Consider the following 6,761-nt stretch of genomic DNA (forward strand, 5'->3'; position numbering starts at 1 on the left):
CATGCATACATACATATATACACATGCATATATATTGTGGGGAGCCAAGCTGACACAAGACTTTTAATTAATTAATTTATTTATTTATTCACATTAAGTCCCAATCCCTCCCTCTTCTCCTCCAGGTCCCACCATCACTCTCTCTTCCTCCATTCCCCTCCCTTATTCCTTATAAAATGGGAGACCCCATCCCACCCAGCTCAGTAAGTCTCATCAGGACTGAGCACACCCTCTTCCCCTATGGCCTGGCGGAGGCAGCCTTGCCATGCCAGCAAGGAGTGGTCAAAAAGCAGGCAACAGAGTCCATGTCAGAGACACACCTCCGCTTCCTGTTCTAGAGGACCCACATGAAGCCTGAGCTGTCCATTGGCTACATCTGTGTAGGCGGCCTAGGTCCTGTCTATGTATGGTCCTTGGTTGGTGCTTCAATCCCCATAAGCCCCTCTGGGTCCTGGTTAATTGGCTCTGTTGGTCTTCTTGTGGAGCTCCTATCACCTGCAGATCCTTCTATCCCCACCCCTAACACACACACTTTTCCCTAAGACTCCCTATGCTTCACCCAATGATTGGCTGTGAGTCTCAGCATCTATTTAAAACTACTGCTGGGTGTAGCCTCTCAGAGGACGGCTATGCCAGGCCCCTGTCTGTGAGCATAGCAGAGTATCATTAATAGTGTCGAGGGTTGGTTCTCTCCCATGGGGGTGGGTCTCAAGTTGGGCCAGGGATTGGTTGGCTACTCCCTGCATCTCTGCTCCATCTTTATTCCTGCACATCTTGTAGGCAGGGTAAGACATGAGACTTTTTTAAAGGCACCGATGAAAGAACAAAGGGCACTTTAGTTGTGTATCCTTGTCCAGGATCAGACTTGGCAAGGTCGGTCTAGTGCAGGAGCCTCAAGACAGTGAAGTTATGGCTTCTGGGGACCTACCTCTTCCCCTTGGGCTTTGGTTATCAGTCCTTAAGCAGCTGTGTATGACGTATCCTGTGTTCTCTTTGCCAGCATTGTCTGGCTTAGCTCACTGCTGACCTTGGCCAGTTTTCCCAGCAAATAGTATAATGATGCTGTGCTTCTTAATAAACTTGTTCAGCGTAAGTCATCAGCTTATGAAAGACCTCATGGTCCCAGCTATTGCTTTTGTCATCTTTACTTTTCTTCTTCTTTATTTTTCATTTTCTCTATTTCTCATCCCTGCTTCTCCCACTCAGTACTCTGCCATTCGATGCCCTTTTTCTTCCTGGTTCAGAACAATACACAGATATGCATGCATATACAAACACATACATATACATGTAAATACATACACACTGATATATAGAAATACATATGTATACACCCATATACCCATAATATATACATATATACATATATATACACACACACTCATATATACAGACAGGCATATATATATATATATATATATATACATACATTTATGTATACTAAAGATATAAATATAAACATATACATATAGGCATACATGTATATATACCTAAGCACATGCATATATATAATATGTATACATAAATATATACATATACACACATGCATACGCACACAACATGCAATCATTTATACAATCTTACAAACATATATGTGAATGTATGCATGAACATATACACATGTACATTTATACAAATATCAGTCATTGCAAAACACCAAGGCCAAAGAGCATATTGGGTATTTTTATTCAAGCCTTAGCAAATTGTGCCCTCATCTAAATAGCTAGTGTCACAAGTCCTGTGGATCTCTGCTGCTTTTATTGCTAAGCTTGAGCCAGTTTTCTCTCATCTTCCTAATTGCAGCACATGCAAAGCCATGGCCACATTTGTTCTGTGGTATCTGAGCAGAAAATGCAACTGAAAGCCTGATGGCATCACCACACTGGTGCTCTGCTTCCAGCACTCCTCACTGCACTGACGCCTCTCTCCATTACACAGTGAACAGTGACAGAGCATGTGCCAGCCTGTGTCCTGGCATGCTGACAGCAGAACGCCTTGCTCCAGGCTTAATCCCTCTCGTCACTTGCTCATCACAGGCTGTATGAGCATGCTGCATTTATTTTATAGTTCAGTAACTCTGCATGGCCAAATGTGCCTTCTCATGCATAATGCAAAACCAGAGCAGGCCTGAAAGAATTTGCATACCTTTAGCTCTGCATTTGAAATGCCACCATGTATGCACGCCTAGCTGCAAAGGTATGATTGATGATAAATATTATGGGAAATAATCAGCTCTAGGTTTAATTAATAACTGGGCTAGCAAAGAGGGATCATGAGCAATAGTCCTATAAATGCCACAGCTGGATTCCTCATAACAGAGGAGAAAATTACAAATTTTGGAAGCAAGGATAACCTATGCAGTTGGATGTAAAGAATTGATATTCTTTTTCTTTCTCTCTCTCTCTTTCCTCCGCCCCCCCACCCCCTGGGGCTACTGAGGATTGAACCCAGGTCTTCAAACATGCTAGACAAAATACTCTAGCACTGAGCTACACCTCCCTAGCTCTCTTTTTTACTTTATGTTTGAGACAGGCTCTCACTGAGTTTTCTAGACTGGCCTGAGTCTTGCCATCTTACTGTGTCAACTTCATGCCTAGTTGGCATGTCAGGCCTTCACGACCCAGCCCAGCTGAAAAATACCATTCTTTGTGTACATGAAATCACTTCTCTGACAAACTATAAAGGGCACCAAGTGAAGATGTAAGATAACTGTCCTTTAAAACAAGCCTGTGTACTTACTATTTGTGTCTCTGTGAGAAATTGCTTCAAATCAACAGGAAGAGCAAACCCCACCCCCAACATACACACCTCAAGCATACATGGAACACTTTCTGTAGGTTCCGCTTCCTCTCCACACCTCTGCCATCCAACCTAGCAAAGCATCAGATTTCACACACTGTTCTTCCCATTATATATTTTTTCTATTTATTGCTAACTTTCTCCATTATCATGAAGAATTTTTGTACTAAAAATAAAGACAATTAGAGCATGACACTTCATTAAAGACTGAAGCTGAGCCCAATCATTAAGATGATTTTAATCATCTTTAATCCTTTACTTGGGTGTCAGGTCTGGATTCATAAGGCAGAGTTCCTTTTCACTGTGTACTCTACGCTATTTCAGAGAAGAAATCTGTCTGAATATATTCAAATATCATTAAGTGTGACAACACAGCCCCTAGCCATGAGAAGCCAAGATTCTACAGTGAGGAAATAAACCTCTTAGACTTATTAGAAAAGACATGGTTCCTGGAAAATCCTGACATTTAGCTCAAAGGATGAAGGAAATAAAGAAGTTCAATATGTAAAATTTCTGACATTTGTTGAGTGTGTATATGTGTGCATGCGTTCATGTGTGCGGGTGCATTATGAACCTATGTGAAAACATAAATACCAAAATATAACCTTGATTTATTTAGGCAGGGCCTCCCATTGGCCTGGAACTCTTTAAGTCGACTATATTGGCAGTTCAGAGAGCTCCAGAGATTCACCTGCCTCTGCCTCCCAAGCAGGGGTTTCAGGCACACACTACCATACTCAGCTTGTCACCTGGGTGATGAGGGTTAATTCAGGCCCTTAGGCTTGTCTTGCTTTACTGCCTGAGCCATCTCTGAAACTCAGCCCCAGGTATTTCAGTGTGCCTCTTGTCTGTAAAAGCAGCAGAATACATACTGGTGAGTGAGAATTAGACCAATGATATGATAAGGATTTGTTATTGAAGAGGCAGCATTCTAATAAGGGGGTGAATGCACAAGCACTAGCAATGCATTCCTGTGAACACCGACTGAGGATGCCCAATCCTGAGAGGAGAGAGCACAATGCCCTGAGATGGAGAGGAAATAAACTAGACCAAACATTTTCTTTTCTTCCACTGAGGACACAGTGCCGTCCCATACCAGAGTCCTACATGTCCTGAGAACTGAAACCTGGCCAGAGCTGTTCCCACATGCTTTTGGATGTGCTCTGACATGCGCATCACCAACTGGCTCTCTTCTGAGTCTCTATGTCCATCCCTTACCAGCCACTGTCTAGAAGCAACTCACATAATGGCTTGCTAGTTGCTTTTGGGTTTCTGGGGAAGATGAAGGTCTAAAGACAACTGCAGCCCTCCAGAAGAATTGCCATCGCTGATCTCAAGCTGCACTATAGAGGAACAGTAGCTAAAATAGCATAATACTAGCAGAGAAATAGGCTGATAGATAAATGGAATAGAATTAAAGACCTAGGAATAAATCCTAATACCTATAAACACTTGATTTTTGACTAAAAAGCCAAATCTATACAATGGAAAGGGATAGCATCTTCAACAAATGTTGCTGGTCCAGCTGGATGTCTACATGTAGAAAAATACAAGTAGATCCATACTTACCATCAGGCACAAAACTCAAGCCCAAGCAGATTAAAGACCTTAACATAACACTAGACACACTAAATCTGTTAGAAGAAAAAGTGGGGAAGAGCTTTGAACCCATTGGCACAGGAAACAACTTCCTGAACAGAACACCAACAGCTCAAGATCTAAGGCAACAAATTAATAAATGGGACCTCATGAAAATGAAAGCATTTTTAAAGCAAAAGACACTCTCAAAAGAACAAAATGACAGCCTACAGACTGGGAAACAATCTTCATCAACCCTACATGTGACAAAGGGCTAATATCCAAAATATATAAGGAACTCAAGAAATTAAACACCATCAAACCAAATAACCCAATTAAGAAATGGGGTTCAGAGCTAATCAGAGAATTCACAACATAGGAATATCAAATGGCTGAGAAACACTTAAAGAAATGTTAAATGTTCTTACTCACAGAGAAATGGAAATCAAAATGACTCTGAGATTCCATTTTATATCCATCAGAATGGCTAAGATCAAAAACCCAAGTGACAACACATGCTGGTGAGGAAGTAGAGAAAGGGGAACACTGCTCCATTGCTAGTGGGAATGCAAACTTGTACAACTACTTTGGAAATCAATGTTGCTCTTTCTTAGAAAATTGGGAATAGTGCTACCTAAAGACCCAGCTATACCACTCTTGGGTATATACCCAAAAGATGCTTTACCATACAACAAGAACATTTGCTCAACAATGTTCATAGCAGCTTTATTCATAATAGGTAGAATCTAGAAACAACCTAGTTGTCCCTCAGTCAAAGAATGGATAAAAACACTGTGGTACATTTACACAATGGGATAGTACCCAGCTATTAAAAACAAGGAAATCCTGATATTTGTAGGTAAATGGATGGAACTAGAAGTGATCATCCTGAGTGAGATAACCCAGTCCCAGAAAGACACGTATGGTATATACTCACTTATAAGTGGATATTAGCCTAACATAGATATCCCCTGAGAGTCTCCACTCAGTGGAGGATCGGGACAGATGCTGGGACTCTCTATTGGGCTCCAAGTAAGAGTGGTATGGAAGAACAGGGAAGTAGAGGAACCCAGAGAGCCTAGGAGCCTCTAAAGAAGACCATCAAGGCTGGCACATCTGGACTCAGGGGGTCCTGCACAAACTGCTGTACCAGCCAAGGCCAATGCATGCAGTAAACCTAGAACCCATGTTCAGATCTATCCATGAACAGCTCGTTCTCCAGAGCGGGGACTGCCTCTGACATGAACTCTGGTGTCCCCACTTTCCCTTGGTGGGGAAGCCTGGCTGCACTCAGAAGAAAGGTAAGCAGGCCATCTGGAGGTGACCTGAAAAGCTTTGATCATACGGTGGCGTAGGAGGTCCCCTTTTGTCAGAGGTCTAGGAGGAGGGAATAGGGTGAAAGAGGGAGGGGTGAACGGGAAGATACAAGTGAGGGGATAACAACTGGGATGTAATCTGAATAAATTATTTCTAAAAAGAGACAACTGTGGTCTGAATACCAAGTTACAAGAGGGTGTCAGTTCCTTCAAGAATGAGGGGAACTAAAACGTTGCATGAGGATTAGGAAAGAACAGGGGCGGGTAGCACGGGACAATCAATGTCTTCCCCAGCCTACATAATTAACTCTCCAAAGAGCAAGGACAAAGAGGGGCTGTAACAAAAAGTCGTTCATGGGGCCGCTGGGGGGGGGGGGTGGGGGGTGCGGAGGTTACAGGGCTCAAGCCTCATTTGGGAGTCCTTCTCCTCATGCTCTTAAGGGACTCAGGGTGTCATCTGGTAGGCAAAGGACGTAACTTTGCTGAAAAGGGTGGCGGAACCTTGTGTAAGGATGTTACTATATGGGTGTGGTTATCAGCTACTTACCAAAGCTCCCCAGCTCCCAGCTGAACTCAAAAGAGGCAAAGTTTAGGCACGCTATTCTATAAACATCTACCCCGAGACACAGAGGAGCCACACTCCCAAGCTAGCTAAAGTTGCACTTCAGAGCCAGGATAAAAATCAACGATGTCCCAGAAGGCACTCCTCACATCCAACATGGCTGCCTCCAGCAGCGTTGCTCAAAAATACCTCCGGATATTTCCAGTACCCGAGAATGCAATGACCTTGGCTGAGGACTGTTATTCTGCAGAGTTGGTGGTCATTTGGCAGCATCACATCTTTGCCCTGTGTAACTCGCTAATTCTTCCGTGTTCCTGTCTTCCTAGTGCCCTGCTGCAGCGGTGCTCTCATACTAGGGATTCAAGAAAAAAAAAATCCATTGATTTATAACCTTCACAGGAGTGCATGTTTGTGTTTTGTGCTAAATTCTTTCAAGTTGAGGCAATCACATGTTTTCCACGTGGACCTCCCTCTGTGAGCAAACAGAACAGGCAGACAACCAAAGG

This window comes from Acomys russatus, chromosome 15 (genome assembly GCF_903995435.1).
Source record: "Acomys russatus chromosome 15, mAcoRus1.1, whole genome shotgun sequence".
Classification (NCBI taxonomy): Eukaryota; Metazoa; Chordata; class Mammalia; order Rodentia; family Muridae; genus Acomys; species Acomys russatus.